This window comes from Homarus americanus, unplaced genomic scaffold (assembly GCF_018991925.1).
Source record: "Homarus americanus isolate GMGI-L3 unplaced genomic scaffold, GMGI_Hamer_2.0 scaffold29683, whole genome shotgun sequence".
Taxonomy (NCBI): Eukaryota; Metazoa; Arthropoda; class Malacostraca; order Decapoda; family Nephropidae; genus Homarus; species Homarus americanus.
This window is the reverse complement of record NW_024747738.1, coordinates 1-18,679: the sequence shown is the minus strand read 5'-3', so window position 1 is coordinate 18,679 and position 18,679 is coordinate 1. Positions and strand designations below refer to the sequence as shown.

General features: G+C 39.5%; 1 long non-coding RNA gene across 5 annotated transcripts; it reads right to left on the bottom strand.

Moving 5' to 3' along the window:
* Positions 1-325: 325 nt before the first annotated feature.
* LOC121879846 lies at positions 326-17,440 on the bottom strand. Of its 5 annotated transcripts, none has more exons than XR_006091443.1 (5): positions 17,326-17,440; positions 14,725-14,850; positions 14,144-14,251; positions 2,456-2,571; positions 326-524 (listed from the first exon to the last, which is right to left on the bottom strand). It is a non-coding gene; the product is annotated as an uncharacterized LOC121879846 (long non-coding RNA). The 5 variants fall into 5 exon arrangements; XR_006091441.1 differs by having other exon boundaries at positions 14,151-14,251; XR_006091442.1 differs by having other exon boundaries at positions 14,151-14,251; positions 17,352-17,376.
* Between the last annotated feature and the right edge of the window lie 1,239 nt (positions 17,441-18,679).

Sequence of the window (18,679 nt, the reverse complement as noted above, 5' to 3'; positions counted from 1 at the left end):
CCAGCACGATACATACATTAATATAGCTTAATGGATTTCTTGTTATAGTAAAGCATATACTGTACGGTTGTATGTCACGCGAGGATGACTCCCTCTCTCGCTACCCGCCGTCTATGGCTGTTGCTCATATAGTGACCGGATGTACCTGTACCAATTTATGCTGATGCACTGTAGATCACATCAAAGTCTTTCACCCAGCGTTTCAAATTTTACCGCTAGAAAATCTATCAATACTTTTTGGAGACTACATAATTGGGGGGGGGGAGCTTTTTTCATTGAAGAAAAGTATCTTGGCTTTTATAATGTGAGTCTATAGGAATATTGATTCGATTTACCATAGGTTTTTATAAGACACAGTACTCTTACAAACTGGGGAATGCCTGTAGAACTTTCCTAACATTCAAAGTACCACAACAATATTAAATACAATACCACAGACTACTTGAGGTCCAGTAAATTTCATGTCCAGCCAACTTCATTCTAGTTCACATCAGGTCCACTGTAGGCAGTGTTGGAGAAAGTGCCTGAAAATATTACTTAAGATAAAGTACTGCACTGTTGATATGTAAAAATTTAAACTATGTCCTGTAGTCTTCTTCAAAACTATGCAAATAAAAGTTTACTCAACTCAACTGATTCATATAAGTAGAAAAAAGTATTTAGAGTACCACAGCATATATAGAGTATCATAATTAATAAACAATGACATTATGTTTTGAAAACGAAACTTAAAGTTATTAATATACTGTACTGTACTTTAAAGAAACACGAAATAAACACACATTCAAAATTGGGTATGGGATGAAAAATGTGAATCTAGGCCATATTTTGGAAGTGTCGCGTACTGCCGACGCCAATGGGACGCGACTTTACGCACAAACATTTACATAAATGCCCACTTTTATAGGATTACTGTACAAGTGTACTGAAATACAAGTACAGGTTGTACCTCTCCGGTCCGGCAATCAAGGGACCCGACCGGTGCCGGACGCCGGAAATTTCCCGACCGTGGAAATTCGCCCTCTTCCTGGACAGATAGTGACTTCTGTTTACACTTGGAAGCACTAGCACCACTTTCTCTGCTTCGTGGTCTCTTTGAAGACATATTGAAGGGTTAAATGTCGTACAGTACCTTCTCAAATTTCGCGAGTTTTTAATTCGACGTTTTCTATTTGAACGCACAAAAAAAACCGACACATTTAAAACTTTTGACGGCGGAAACTCAAATTTCGACGGGTTTGAACGGCCCGCCGACGTTAGGACGACGTGCAAGATCGTGAAAACGGCGTTATTTCTCTTATGTACGAAAGATTCATTATTATTTATTACTGAAAGTCTTTTGGATTGAATTAATGTTAGTGTGTGCAAAATGAGCAATACAATTCATTAATAATACGCTCAATATTAAAACGCGAGGAAATGAGACGGCACCGTTTTCGTCGATTACAAAACCGGTGACTGACTGGTTCTACGTATAAAACTGAAGAAAATAAGACCCTGGTTGTAGCTGTAGAAAAATTAATATGGTTCTTTTAAGTAATGTTAATAAATGGAACAATAGAAGTAGCTAACGATAATGGTAAAGAAAAACGGAGATCGCGTATGCGAGTGCGCACGCGTGAAAACGTATCGTCATTACTTTACGTAAGAATGTGAAAGCAACACTTATTTACTGTTCATATATATTTTAATTAATGTTTCTGAATTTGTTTTTATTGAATTAATGTTTGTGTGTGCAAAATTAACAATACAATTTATTACTAATACGTGTAATATTAAAACGCGCGACGAGACGACACGGCTGCCGGCATTGTTTTTGTTAAAGCTTACAAAACCGGTGACAGATTGGTTCTACATATAAAACTGAAGAAAATAAGACCCTGATTGTAGCTGTAGTAAAATTAATGTAAAAAAATTAATATGCTTGTTTGAAGTAATGTTATTTAATGTAAATAAATGGAACAATATAAGTAGCTAACCATCAATGGTAAAAAAAAAGTGAAACTGCGCGTATGTAAGTGCGCACAAGTGAAAACATGTCGTCGTTACTCTACTTAAGAATATGAAAGCAACACTTATTTACTGCTAGAATATATATTGAATGGTTAAATGTTGTATAGAGAAGCACAGAGAGAGAGCTGCCGGATGTAAACAAACCTTAATTTCCCCCGGCTTTGTCGTTGTTGTTGTTTTTTTACGGGGATTAGCCCACCCGGGCATAGGTCACTGACCCACATTGGGGCCTGAGGGGCAAAAATTTAATACTCCTGTAATAATAATAATAATAATAATAATCAAGATTAAAAAAAAAAAAAGAAGCTGCCTATCTACCTATAGGACAAACTAAAATCGTTCCGGATCACAGAATGCCGGACTAGAGAGGTACAACCTGTACTCTAATACACTCGGCTCGTACGCCCAATGACACGACGCGAAGTGACGACGTCGGTATTACCTCCCAGCGGCGTTTCTCCGTTTGCCGTTAACGGCGTCGTGTGCGAGACCGGACGGGTCTGTACGGTCGAGTCTCGACTTGTCGTACCGAGGTGTGTTGTTGGTCCTTGAAGCTTCCTGGAAATGTGACCAATAGCTATATAATACACAACACTGTAAAACTATTATATTATAGGCAGGGATTATTTGACCGGTACTCGGCACAATAACCGCCGCTTATTTGACAGAGATCTAAAATAAAACTAAATCCTTTTGTCAACAGAAATTATACAATTAAATAATACCATAATGTAATGACTTGTTTAATGCCCCCAACCATCCCGACTACAATCCTATACGATCCCCGCAGGTCCCGGTCAAATGGCCGACGGTTATTTGGCCCAGAATCGTGGTCAAATAACATCTTCGTACACTTATAATAAAGGCACTTGTTTGTTTAGTACCACGTGGAGAAACTGATTACTCAAATAGGTTAGGTTAGGTTGAAATAATCTTGTTCCAATGGTTTTTGATGTATTTTCAACTTTTATGACCTTCGGAAAATAGCTGCACGGCCAAAACGATAATTTTACCAGTTTTTATTTGGATTTTTTCTAATAAATAAATATGATCTTAATTTCCTTACACTAACAAAAACAATGAATCTTCCAAAGTGAGTTAGACTTTCAACATGAAGGGTTAAAAAAACAACATTGAAAACCCTACCTAACCTAATCTAAACTACCTAACTTCTTGCGATGGACCAACAAAAACCGAATCGGCATACCCGGTTTTGTACGCGTCCAATAGTGTTTACATTTCGTGGACGCGACCGACGTAGAACGAAACTGAGACGATCTCGACGGATTCTTATCGTGCTGCCGGGAGAGAGGCACAATTTTGCGGGATTTATTATTTAAATCTCTCTGCTGTGACCAATCAGAGGACAGTGCAAATTTATTATGATATTTACACAGGAGCAAAAACTTTTTTCTAGATATATTTAAGCCTCCTTCGTGACCTAAACGTTGAAGACGAGAACCGACTCACAGACAAAACATTAAAACACAAAAACAAAACATTAAAGAAATAACTTTTTCTGTTATCATTAGTTAAATACAGCTACTCCTCGACTTACGACCTACTCGACATACGACGGAGCGGCCATTTTTTTGGTCTGGTAAACACAGCTGTGAGCGCTAGCTCCCAAATTTGGGATGTTTTCGAGCCTATTACATTATCTGAAGGATATATAGACTTACCTACTTGCGTATAAGGACCTGAGGATAAGATAAGTATCGTCAAGCAACTTTGGTGTTGGGAACTTACTGTTTATCTTACGAAAATAACTGCTCGGGGTCCCATCACTCCTGGCTGGGTGTTGTGGGATGTCAACATTGCCCCATGGAAAGTGAATTTTCGCTTAAGAACTCTACATGGAAGAGTAAAGAAAAGATAGTATTGGACGAAGTTCTTGAAGACCTTGAGTTGAGTAGTGATGAGTCTAATACGAGTGATGAAGCACAAGGGAAGTTCGAAAGTGAGAAAATACAGCTACAACAAGAGGTAGTGAATAACAAAGAAAATTCTAAAAGGATGAGGGAGACAAGCTGGCATGAGGACAGTGAAAGCGGAGAAGTGAGAGGAGAAGAGACAAAAACATCTAGGACAAAAAACGTGTGTGGGTGGTAATAATAATGGAAATAACAGAAAGGAGATAGTGGAGAATGGATCAAGAACAGAGCAAAGTATGGAATTTGAAGGAAGCAGACAAGAACACACACAAGGTGAAGTTGGTCGTGTCAGGAAGAGATTAATTTTTCCACAGTCACGCCCGATGACCTTCCTTGAAAAATTAAAATGGGCAGTACAACTAGGACGGGAGCATCGCAGCTTTGAGCCTCTTTTGAAAGAAGGCACACACAAGCCTTATCTTACAGTGGGGACCATGGAGGCTGTGGAATTGTTGACAACTGTTGGGTACAAGGGATTACTGATGGTTTTGACAGAGGAGAGCGACATACTACTTACAAAGGTAATAATCTTCAGGTACCCTGTAATACTAGATCCAGAATACTTATTGGATGACGAAAGATTTGTTTGGGTCAAGAGGCATTTAATAAGGGGAGAAGAGAGAAGCCAGGTTATTGCTCTAATGAGAGGAAAGGTTCCAGAGAAAGTGTTCATCACAGGAGCAGGGTATAGGAAGGTGGCACTATATGTGGAGGGACCAATAATGTGTCTCAAGTGTTGCAGATGGGGACATAAGGCCTGGAGCTGTCAACTGGACCCACGTTGTAGATTCTGTGGGAAGAGGCACGAATCTAGCAACTGTAAGGACAAGATCAAAGCAGGAGAGAAAGTGAAGCCTTGTTGTTGTAATTGTGGTAAAACTCACAATGCTAGTTCAATTGCATGCGAGATGAGGCCACGTATGAGAAGTGACCAACAAAGGAATTATTCAGAGAACACTGAGGAAGTACGCTGTGGTCTGACAGTGACAAGACAGCAGGAGAACACACAGACAGTGATTCCTGAGAATGCCTGGCATGAAGATTCAAGAAGGATAAGGACTGCGCTTGCGGCCGGAAGCGTTGTTGATGCCAGAAACAAACAGAGTAATAAACAAGTAGCAAGTGAGAGTAGTGGTGCAGCCCTCCAGGTTAGTGATAAAACTGTGCAAGAAATTCTGGGAGAAGAGGTGCTTAAGATGTTTCAGCTTTTGCAAAAGTTAGGTCAGAAAATAGAAGTGATAGAGAAAAGACTTGATACAGTGATAAATAAAGAAAGGGAAAACAAAGCTGTGAATAATGTAGAATTAGAAGGGAAAGAGGAAAGTGAAGAGCTCAAGCCTTTGAAAAATTCAGTGCTTAAAATAAGTATTAAAGGGAAGGAGAGGAAAATAAAGGATTGTGTAGTGCAGGGAGCAACAACTGAAAGTTTTAAAAAGGTGTTGGTAAAGTGTAAAGATGCTGATAAAGAAAAACTTTTGAGGAAATGGGAATCTGTGCAGGAGGATTGGGCCTTCTTAAAGAATCTGATTGGAAAGGATATAAAATGTGTAAATATTAATCCTGGATCTAGCTAGCCTTAAGATAATGTCCTTTTTTTTTTTACTTTTATCCTCTTCGCCACTGATCGGCTTGTTAGCCGCAGGCGATCGGTCACGACTCTTTTCCTTTATATTCTTCACCAAAAGGTCGGCTCGCTAGCCGCCCGGGCGATCGGTCACGTCTCTGTCACGCACTGTTGGCAAATACTGGGCATGCACCGGCTCCTGAATGTACCTGAACCCGCTCCAGTGTTGGTCAAGTCTTCTCTTGAAAGAGCTCACACTCGGTGCCGTCACAACACTTTCTGGTAGATTGTTCCAAGAGTTTACAACCCTCACTCCGAAAAAGTTTGCCCTCACGGTTTTCCGGACTTGCGGCTTCTTCAATCTTGAGCTGTGACCCCTTGTGGGGCGAGCGTCCGCCAGCTCCAAGTAAGGACACTCAACTGAGTAGTGCCCCCTGAGATGCTTATAAACCTCAACTAGGTCCCCCCTTGCCCGTCTGTAGTATAAGCTAGGCAAGTTCAGGCGCTCCAATCTCGCAGGGTAGCTGAGATGCCGAAGTGCAGGCACCAGCTTGGTGGCCCTCCTTTGAACATTTTCAACCAACTGACAGTCCCTAGCATATCTCGGGGACCAGATGGGGTGACAGTACTCCAGATGGGGAAGCACTTCACTCCTGAAGATCGTCACGAGGGACGGACCGTCTAGATATCTGAACGACCTTCTTATAAGACCCAATAATTTATTTGCCTGATTTACCTTCTCACAATGGCCCGAGAACTTCAGCTCATTGTCAACATACACACCTAGGTCCTTCTCACACAGTCTCAACTAGTACATTTTCTTCATCCCGTTGGGACATATGGTACGCCTCCTTACCGTTGGTACGCCCCAGGTGCATCCTCTTACACTTCGTGACATTGAATCTCAGCAGCCATTCCTTCGACCATTCCTGGAGCCCACAGAGGTCCTTCTGCAGCTCTTCACAGTCCGCTTGGTTCTTAATTTCCCGAAATAACTTGGCGTCATCGGCAAACATTTGTATGGAGGAGTGTACAACGTCAGGCATATCATTTATGAAACAAACAAACAACAGCGGGCCCAATACACTACCCTGCGGTACCCCACTTGTTACAGGTACAGATGACGATTTCGTGCCATTAATCACCACACATTGCTTGCGGTCATGTAGAAAGTCTTCTATCCACGCTAGGACATTTCCCCGAATTCCGTACCCTTCCAGTTTGATTTTCAGCCTTTCGTGGGGTACACTGTCGAAAGCCTTGGCAAAATCTAGGTAAATATTGTCGATATTACCACCCCGTTCTAGAATATGGGTCCAAATATCCAATACCTTGAGCAATTGTGTCAAGCAAGAGCGCCCCGGCATAAAACCGTGTTGGCAATCTTTTACAAGGTTGTTTCGTAGTAGATGTTCCATCGCTGCATCTCTGATAATACTCTCAAGTACTTTACATATTATGCTGGTCAGGCTCACCGGTCTATAGTTGTTCGTGGAGTGCCTATCGCCCTTCTTGAAGATAGGACTCACATAAGCCACTTTCCATTCACTGGGGACCATTTGTTCATCCAGGCATTTACAAAACAGAATCTTCAGGGGCTCTGCAAGCTCGTTGCACAGCTCCCTTAGCACTCTAGGATGCACCCTTCAAGAGACTGGGGATGTAACGACCACGGTCGTACACGTCAGTTAACGCCAAAATCAAATGATTCATATTACGCTCAATAGCCCACAAAACATGTACATCTGCTTTTAGTTTGAGTCCTCCATCTGAGGAGTCCGTTTTCTCGTCACTTCAAGACGCCTCAGTCCTCCGTTATCCCATTTTCTCTGACTTACTGAAACCAACCTCTCTATATAATGTATTTGAATGTGAGAGAGAACACCTTTGTTTTGAGTCAACTCAGATATGTCTGTTTACAGTTGGAACATTCAAGATCCATTGTGAGTGGTGTTGAACGCTTCAACTGCCCTTATTGTTGGTAAGACGTGTCAAGTAAGTGAGTGTTGAGTCTGCCAGGACAAACGATACCCATCGGTTTCGTTCCTAAGAATATCCATGAGTTTCTGATCGCGCCTGAAGTTAGATCATTTTGTCGCCCCGACATCAGAGAATCTGATGTTTATAGTTTAATTAGTGTCAGTTATCTATTTAAGAAAGTCATTAATTTCCTGAACTATTCTGTCAACTGGTATAATCTCCAAGATCTAACGTCTCCCTGTGAATAGCTCCTTGTTCGCCTCAGGCCTGAGCTTGCAGAATTGATGTTATCAACGTGTATATTCCACCTTTTCCTGGCAAGCTCAACCTCTGATTAGATTATATGAATAGACATAGGAAATTACCCTGATCCGGAACACCGGAGTTCATAATTAAATATACGGTGATCCAACATGGTAGAGAAGGTGTGTTGTTGGTAAGATTGACCTTTCTGGCTTGAATATGGAGGCCCAAGCTGCCCAGCGGGGGCACGTATATACCTCTACACGAGGGAGAATCACGCATTCGTGACTCTTCTTCCACGTCTACAGGTATGTTCACGTGTGTTCCACGCCGCCATATTAACTCAGTTTAACTTAGTCATTTTTGCGAATATCAGTGTTCATGTTTCAACATAGTACCTTCAGTGCCAATTAAGTCAAGTAAAGTAGAGCTCTAGCTATCGTCTGAACCGGTGCCAGACGTATGTTTTGTATAGTGAAGTTAAATATTCACGCATTCGTGACTCTTCTTCCACGTCTACAGACGCTGTTGTGGGGGTTAGCAACACTCCTGAGGTTCGGGAGCCGCCGATGGGCACGATGTCTCTCGAAAGACGTCTTTAAGGTGGCGAGATTAGAATCCCAGGGCGAGATTCCTTGGCAGACGCCACGGCCCACCGCCACAGTCAACTTTTCCCGGGCCAGGCGCTCCGAGCTAGCGAGCGAGCCTGTAAACAACTCTGGCCTACTGACTCCGTCATATGATCATGGTCTACCCACTGTTCTTGGTTATATGTATGGAGCCGTATTAATATCCATGCTTAGGGATGACTAGCAGAAATATAGTCATCCCAGGTTAAGTATTGAACCACTGAATGAGAGTTCAAGGTACCAGGTTGTTCCTTGCAAACTAACAGGAGGTATTGTATGTTACTATAATTGTGGAGTTAGTCCAATGTGTTATGTATTCATCTGTAGTACCCATGAAAGAATAACCTGAGAGTATGAGGTTCTAACCACGAATTGAGAAGGTAATTTGTTCCTTGTTAAAGTAAGACCTGCGGGTCCAGGGTTATTGACAGTGTGTAAGCATTTCTAAATCTTACTTGTCACAGAAATACTACAACAGTATCCAATAAAGTAATGAATATTTGGAGGTGTTTAATGAGGTAATAAGTTCTTGAAGTGTTTGATGACTTAATAAGTTAATTTCGGTTCTGTTTAGCCTGAGTGAATCTAAGATGCATCTTCTCCACTCACTGTATTAATAAATATTGAGTTAGTAATCTGAGTATCACCACTCTACTCCTTCTAAACATTGGTTCCCAGAAAATAATACTTACTCACGTGCCTATACATCTACCACACTACCCAAAACCCTTCCATGAGTTCTGTTATATAATGAAAAGTCTGGGTGGTGGCAGCTACCCCTTGTAAGTATAAAAAGGGTTATACAAAGAATAACATGGTTCCCCAGACTAACCCATGTATAAGAAAGACATAAAACAAAGTATACTTCAGAAAGGTAAGAACATTGAAACTGAGAATACAATCTATATGAAAGGAAATGAAAAGAAAGAACCTTGACTTGGAAAACATAAGTGGAGAAGCATAAGAGTTACTTATATAAGAACATATAAGAATATAAGGTATATAGAGGTAAAGAACATATAAGAATATAAGTAAGAACATATAAGAATAAATATATATGTAAAGAATGGAAGGAGAATAAGTATATTAAACAGGGTACTCATTGGAGGAATGCTACACAGAACAAATAAGTATATGAGTAAATAGAATACTAACAGAAAACAGTAGCTGGATGGTAAATTATTGAAAAGAGAAAACTCGGCCCGTTACAGGGACAGGAAAGGCGACCTGCTTAAACTGTCTGGATATAAGGGATTTCATCTCTATTCGGGTAAAGGTATAAGAGGGGTCTCAACATACATTAAGAATTCCATACCAGCAGAACTAGTTGGAAACCCGAGTAGAGTACAAGGAATAGAAAGTGTCTGTATAAAGTTATATTTGAAGGAAGGAGAATTGAACATAGCAAATTTGTATATTTCTGGATGCTGTTTTGACCTCAACTTCTTACCAGATTGCATGTTTTTGGACTCAACTTTGGCTGTAAGAGATTTTAATGCTCGACATCCAAGACTCGAAACAATGGGGAGAATTAATAGTAATGGTATAAAATTTTGGCAATTATTACAAGATCACCCAGATGCTTACTTGTTAGGAAATAAGGAAGTGACTCATATTAAAGGAGGAAGGTTAGACTATGCTTGCATGATAAGCAGTCAGGGAGTCCAGGGAGAATGTGAGATAATAAGGGAGCTAGTCAGTGACCATTTTGTTGTGTATGTTCAATTACCATTAGGGAAGAGACAGGTGAGATATAGGAGGAAGAAATTGAAATTAAACAAGGATGACACAGAAGTGTTTACCCAAAATATAGAGAAATGGTACAGAAATTATACACCAGTCTGTATGGATAGCTTTTATAATGACTTAGTTGGGGAGATAGAAAGATATTTAACTAAGTCAACACAGAAAAAAATAAATGATAAGAGACATGGGGCTAGGAAACACTGCTATACCAATGACAAAATGTTGAAGGGATGGACACAAATGTTAAGGGCAGCACATAAAGATTGGGTAAAGAATGGTAGAAGAGAAGAAGATAGGGAAATCTTCATGGATATAGCCAAAATATGTGGGCAGGCTAGGAAGGAGGCAAGGGAGAAATATTGGCAAGATTTTGCACAGCACATTGGGGAGAGTAAAAATCTCAAAGAAATATGGCAGGATATTAACAAAATTAGAGGAAAAAGGAGTAATTTTATTAGCCATCCTCATCCAGAGGAAGAAGCTAATAAACTGGTTGACAAATGGGCTAAAGCTGCTAGTGTTGCCTCCCTGCCTAACAGGACAATAGAAGCATTAGATGAGTGGCAAAATGAAAGAAAAAGATTTATTTCATCAGCTCTAAATATTTGTGATGTAACATGTGTAGATATTACTCAAGATGAGTTATTAAATGCTGTTAAAAAAGGAAAATCTACAGCACCAGGCAAAGATGGTGTGACATGAAATTTTGAACTGCTTAGTTGGTATGGAAAATAGTCCATTATTAGATTTATTCAACATGAGCTATGCAGAGGGTAGATTACCAACAGAATGGAAGAAAGCGATAGTTATTCCTTTCCCTAAGGCAACTGGTGGATACAGGCCAGTGTCTTTAACATCTTGTTTTTCCAAGATGATGGAGAGAGTATTATTAAATAGGCTTGTATATATTGTGGGGGAAAATCTATCTTGTAATTTATTTGTTTTTTTGGAAGGGAAATGTACTTCAGACTGTGTTATAAAATGTTTATCAAATGATGCAGACAGATGTAGAGTTTTTGTGGATTTACAAGGAGCATTTGATAAAGCTCACAGTGAAGTAGTTATGAATGAACTGGCTGCTCTAGGGGTATCAGGAAAGTTGTTACACTGGATAGGTGACTACTTGCATGGAAGGAGAATCTGTGTATGGTATCAGGGATGTTTGTCTGAGGAAAGAGCACTTGAACTAGGCACTCCCCAAGGGGGAGTATTGAGTCCAATGTTATTTAATGTGTTAATGAACAAGATAGCCTCACACAAATATCCCAAAGGAGTTGTAACCATCATTTATGCAGATGACATCTTATTTCAAGGAAACTCTGTAAAAAATTTGCAGATTGCATTAAATGATTTTAGTGTTCTTTCTCAAAAGATGGGCTTAGTTATCAATGAAGAAAAAACCAAGTGTGAATGTAAAGGAAGAGGAACTGAATCCGTTTTTCTAAATGGAAAAATTGTTGAGAAAGTGTCAAAGTATAAATATTTAGGAATGTATATTGGCTTTACTAGTGAAAGTAAAGAGGCAGAAATATATCATGTCCTCACTCAATGTAGAGCAAGATTACAGCCCTTGAAGGCTCTAGCATGTTGTGGTAAAGGTGCTGGGGTACCCATACTGAGAATGATGTGTATTTCTACCATCAGATCACTTATAGACTATGCAGCACCTGTCCTCTCTTGTATTGGTGAAGGAAGGCTACGGAAGCTTGAGATCATGCAAAATGAAGCAATGAGAATTATTTTAGGGTGTCAAAAGAATGCAATGATTGAGATAATGAAAATGGAACTAGGGTTACAGAGCATTTCACAGAGGGTCAATGAAATTAATACAGTTGCAGCAGTTCGATTAATGAGAGGGAACAGTGGGGGTAAATTTGTACAAGATATAAATGATGGTTTAAAAGATAAAAGGACCTTCTGCAGGCAAGGCAAGAGAGGATACATGAATGGATTAGTAAATATTATTAAAAAATGTAATCTGGCAGACTGGTGTACAGCTGTTCAGAAGAGTTGTAAGAATCCACCCTGGGAAGAACGAGAAGTAGAGTTAGACATAGTGCCTCTCACAATGAAGAAATCATTACATGAACCAGGACAGTTAAGGGCTTTATATGGGAATAAGATTAGTAATTTGCCTAAAATAAACACATTGCATGTTTTTTGTGACGGTTCAGTTATGTCAAGTGGCAGGGCAGGGTGCGGGATCCTTATAAGACAGTACACAGAACAAGGAAATGATGACATCAAAATTGGACTTTGGTTGAGAAGTTTTATTTCATCAACACAAGCTGAGTTATATGCAATGTTAGTAGGATTGGAAAATGTTGTAAAGAGGTATAAAGATGCATATTTTTTTGTTGATAGTAGGGCAGCTTTGGATTCTTTGAACAGTGGGAGTCCAGTCTTTGGACACATTATTGGTTCACGTAGAAAATTAGTAAATATAATAAGGAAAAATGGCCATAATGTTCAATTTGTATGGGTCCCTTCACATGTGGGGATTGGTCTTAATGAAGCAGTAGATATAATAGCAAAAAGAGCCACGGAAAAGGCCGAGATCGACATAATATGTACTAAAACCTTGAAGCAATTAAAGAGCAAATTACAGAAAATACAATCAATAGAAGATAATTTCAAAAGGAATGAAATATACGAGAAAAGTGAAACAATGAAACATTACCATCATGTTCTCATGAACACAAAATTTACATATGGGAAAGATAGGAGTAGGTGGAAAGATTCAGTGTATATGAGGTTAAGATTAGGATATAAATATTATTGGGAACTTGGAGCTGAGAGAAGTGAACAGGATAAAGAATGTAGAGTTTGTAGAACATCCAGATCCCATACCCTGCTACATTATATACTGGAATGCCCATTGCTTAATGTATATAGAAATGCCCATATAAATAATGTCCCCATGCAAATAGAGCGGATGTTTGGAAATAGGAAAATAGATGAAATATTAAAGAAATATAGAAATTTTGCATCTAGAATATAACTATGTATTATAACTAATTATATGAAATATTAGGGATTTATGTGAGTCCTGAAAGGGACATTCCTGGACTGGGGTGAGGATGACTTATGTCACTTCATCCCTTTGAGATGTATTAATGTTTTTTTGTATCTCAATAAACGTATCAATCAATCAATCGACATACGACCGCCTCGGTCGTACCAAAATGTTGTCAAATTATGTATTTTTGAATGCAGACATTAGTGATTGCGCTGTGTACCGACAACATTTTCATTTGTAATTCCCTTTAAAATGGCCGGCAAGCGTAAGAGTGAGAGTTTCGTGGTGCCGAGAAGAAAATGAGACGCCCATCTATGTACAGTATTATTTTCCCATTTTCGACTTGCGACCCGGTCGCCGGTCCCTATCCCCGTCGTAAGTCGGAGACCGACTGTACCGTAATGTACTGGCTATATACGGTATAGCTCTACTGTATATCATTATCTACAAGAGTTAAGTCGGACTCGCGAACGAGCCTCGGGAGCTCGACTCGTCTGTCGGTCGAAGAGCTCCTATACGGTATTGGCTTATAATCGACGAGTACGGTCACCCCAAAATAATATCTTTAGCCACAGGGTCGACGTGCTTCGAGGCTATTCGACCAATGTTACACGACCCGTTTCAGAACTGTTGCTAACTCTACGTCTACACCTCTGAGCACGAATGAGCATACGTATGTTTTTGAGAGATGCGAATCCTCCGAGGCTTCCGATCGCACGTCAAGCGAATTGAGATTGCGTGTCGTAAATGGACGCCGACGCCGTGCCGGTCATTAATGGGATCTTACGTCAAATTTTACCGCTAGAAAATCTATCAATACTTTTTGGAGACTACATAATTGGGGGGAAACTTTTTTCATTGAAGAAAAGTATCTTGGCTTTTATAATGTGAGTCTATAGGAATATTGATTCGATTTACCATAGGTTTTTATAAGACACAGTACTCTTACAAACTGGGGAATGCCTGTACAACTTTCCTAACATTCAAAGTACCACAACAATATTAAATACAATACCACAGACCACTTGAGGTCCAGTTAGCTTCAGGTCCACTTCACTGCAGGTCCAGCCAACTTCATTCTAGTTCACATCAGGTCCACTTTTGGCAGTGATGGAGAAAGTACCTGAAAATATTACTTAAGATAAAGTACTGCACTGTTGATATGCAAACATTTAAACTATGTACTAAGTACTGTAGTCTTCTTCAAAACTATGCAGATAAAAGTTTCATTAACTGAATTGAAACATACAGGCAGAAAAAGTAGTACAGCATTTGTAAAGAATCATAATTAATAAACAATGACATTATGTTTTGAAAACGAAGCTAAAAGTTATTAATATACTGCACTGTACTTTAAAGAATAACGAAATAAACACACATTCAAAATTTGGTTTGGGATGAAAAACGTGAATCTGGGCCACAATTTTGAGAGGTCCCGTACCACCGACGCCAATGGGAAGTGACTTTAGACACAAACATTTACATAAATGTCCACTTTTATAGGATTACTGTACAAGTGCACTTAAATACAAGTCCTCTAATATGCTCGGCTCGTACGCCCGACGACACGACGCGAAGTGACGACGTCGGTCTTACCTCCAGCGGGTCGGCGGCGGCGTTACTCCGTTTGCCGTTAACGGCGTCGTGTGCGAGACCGGACGGGTCTGTACGGTCGAGTCTCCACTTGTCGTACCGAGATGTGTTGTTGGTCCTTAAAGCTTCCTGGAAATGTAACAGATACCTATATAATACACAACACTGTAAAACTATTATATTATAGGCAGGGATTATATGACCGGTACTTGGCACAATAACCGCCGGTTATTTGACAAAGATCTAAAATAAAACTAAATCCTTTTGTCAACAGAAATTATACAATTAAATAATACCAAGATGGAATGACTTGTTTAATGCCCCCAACCATCCCGACTACAATCCCACACGATCCCCGCAGGTCCCGGTCAAATAGCCGACGGTCATTTGGCCCAGAATCCGGGTCAAATAACAACTTTGTATTAAAAATAAACATTACTTATTAGTTTAACACCACATGGAGAAACCGATTACTCAAATAGGTTACGTAAAGTTGAAATTATCTTTTTCCAACGGTTTTTATGGATATTTTGAACGATTATGACTTTTGGAAAATAGATGCACGGCCAAAACGATAATTTTACCAATATTTATTTGGATTTTTTCTAATAAATTTATATGATCTTAATTTCCTTACACTAACAAAAACAATGAATCTTCCAAAAAAAGTTACTTTCAACATGAAGGGTTAAAAAAAACATTAAAAACCCTACCTAACCTAATCTAATCTAAACTACCTAACTTCTTGCGATGGACGAGCAAAAATTTAATCGGCATACCCGGTTTCGTACAGTCCAATAGCGTTTACATTTCGTGGACGTGACCGACGTACAACGAAACTGCGACGATATTGACGGATTCTTATCGTGCTTCCGGGAGAAACCCACAATTTTGCGGGATTTATTATTTAAATCTCTCTCGCTCGAATTTCACATAATCTGCTGTGACCAAACAGAGGACAGTGCAAATCTATTGTGATATTTACGCAGGAGCAAAAATTTTTTTTTCTAGATATATTTAAGCCTCCCTCGTGACCTAAACGTTGAAGACGAGAACCGACTCAGACAAAACATTAAAACACAAAAATAAAACATTAAAGAAATAACTTTTTCTGTTATCACTAGTTAAATACAGCTACTCCTCGACTTACGACCGCCTCGGTCGTACCAAAATTTTGTCAAATTACCACTTTCGAGTCCCGACGTTAGTGATTGCGCTGTGTGCCGACAAAATTTTTGTTTGTAATTCCCTTTAAAATGGTTGGCAAGCGGAAGAGTGAGAGTTCTCGTGGTGCCGAGAAGAAGAATTGACACCCGTTTTAGATTTTCTATGTACGGTATTATTTTCGACTTGCGACCCGGTCGGCGGTCCCTAACCCCGTCGTAAGTCGGGGACCGACTGTACCGTAATGTGCTGGGTATATACAGTATAGCTCTACTGTATATCATTATCTACAAGAGTTAAGTCGGACTCGCGAACGAGCCTCGGGAACTCGACTCGTCCGTCTGTCGAGAAGCTCCTGTATTGGCTTATAATCGACGTGTACGGTCACCCAAAAATAATATCTTTAGCCACGGGGTCGACGTGATTCGAGGCTATTCGACCAATGTTACACGACCCGTTTCAGAACTGTTGCTAACTCTACGTCTACACCTCTGAGCATACGTATGTTTTTGAGAGATGCGAATCCTCCGAGGCTTCCGATCGCACGTCAAGCGAATTGAGATTGCGTGTCGTAAATGGACGCCGACGCCGTGCCGGTCATTAATGGGATCTTACGTCAAACGAACCGAGGAATTATCGGAAAGACGCAACGGGGCGAGCGAACCCGCGGTATCGCGATGGGTCAGCCGCTACGAAACGACCGGCGACGCGCCGATTTAAATTCTTATTGTGACGTTAAACCGACACTATTTACGAATCAATAATATTTGGCAGATCCCAATTAGACCGATATACTGTATATTGCTGTAGCTGTTCACTCTAATATCAACTACTATTTCCTTGGTCACCTCTCATAAATCATACGTGTCGTCGACGACTATATTCTGCAACTCGGTACGAATGAAACCGTCACTACGACACGGTGAAATGTTCGCCTCGAGGTCCGTCTCGGTTGCGACCTTCCAAGACTCTTTCATTTAACGTTTATTTTGATATTATTGTAATCCTCGGTTGAGGCCTTGTTTCTACCCAGCACGATACATACATTAATATAGCTTAATGAATTTCTTGTTATAGTAAAGCATATACAATACAGTTATATGTCACACGAGGATGACTCCCTCGCTACCCGCCGTCTATAGCCGTTGCCGATACAGTGAGCGGGCATAACAACTTATGCTGACGCAATGGGGATCACATCAATGTATTTCATCTAGAGTTTCAAATTTTACCGCAAGAAAATCTATCGATAGTTTTTGGGGGACTGTACATAATTTGGGGGGAACTTTTTTCATTGTAGAAAAATATCTTGCCTTTTATAATGTGCGTCTATAGGAATATTGATTCGATTTAATATAGGTTTTTAAGGCATAATACTCTTATAAACTGGGGAATGCCTGTAGAACATTCAAAGTACCACAACAATATTAAATACAATACCACAGAGTACTTGAGGTCCAACCAACTTCATTCTAGTTCACATCAGGTCCAAAGGTTCAGGTCCACTTTAGGCAGTGATAGAGAAAGTGCCTGAAAATATTACTTAAGATAAAGTACTGCACTGTTGATATGTAAAAATTTAAACTATGTCCTGTAGTCTTCTTCAACACTATGCAAATAAAAGTTTAATTAGCTCAACTGAATCATACAAGTAGAAAAAGTAGCACAGTATTTGTAGAGTATCATAATTAATAACAATGAAATTAGGCTTTAAAAACGAAGCTAAAAGTTATTAATATATTATACTGTACTGTACTTTAAAGAAAAACAAAATAAACACACATTCAAAATTGGGTATGGGATGGAAAACGTGAATCTGGGCAATATTTTTGAGGTGTCGCGTACCGCCGACGCCAATGGGACGTGACTTTAGACACAAACATTTACGTAAATGCCCACTTTTATAGGATTACTGTACAAGTGCACTTAAATACAAGTACTCTAATGTTAGGTTAGGTTGAAATTAGGTTTTTCCAATAGTTTTTGATGTGTTTAGAATGAGTCCGACCTCGGCGCTTCGCCGAAACTACAATTTTCCGTGTTTTTATTTTGTTTTGCTTTTTCTAATAGAAACGTGTGACCTTTATTTCCTTTAACACTAGAAACAACAACAACAATCATTCTTCCAAACTGAATTACACTTTCAACATGAGAGGTTAAACAAAATTGAAAATCCTATCTAACCTTTTGTGACGGACGCACAAAAAATGAATCGGCACACCCGGTTTATTACGTGACGCATCGCGGTTACATTTTGTGGACGTGACCAAAATAGGACGAAGCTACGACAATATTGACGGATTCTTATTGCACTAGCGGGCAAAAACTTTTGCGCAATTTAATATTTAAATTTCTTTCGTTTGAATTTCACATTATCTGTTGTGACCAATCAGAGGACAGTTCAAATCTATTGGGAGATTTATGCAAGTGCAAATTAGTTTTTTAAACGTATTCCAGCTTCCCTAGCGACCTATAAATGCTAATGACTCACTGACAAAACATTAATGAAATAACTTTTTCTTTTTTCAGTTAAATAAAGTAACCTTTATATATTATTTGAAGTGTTAAGGGATAGGAAAGGTTAGGTTAGGTTTTCTTTCTTTTTTTCTCAGAACACCACTACCACCAGAAATAGTTTTTCGATTTGGTTCATATTTTCCATAGGTGTTCTTATTATAATATTTTAAAAGAGGCAAAAACTTTTTTATTTTAATTAAAAGCACTTTTTTCTTTATTTTTCATATGATCTTAAATCACCTGTAGTGGGCAAAGGATGAAGGTTGGAGGAAATGGG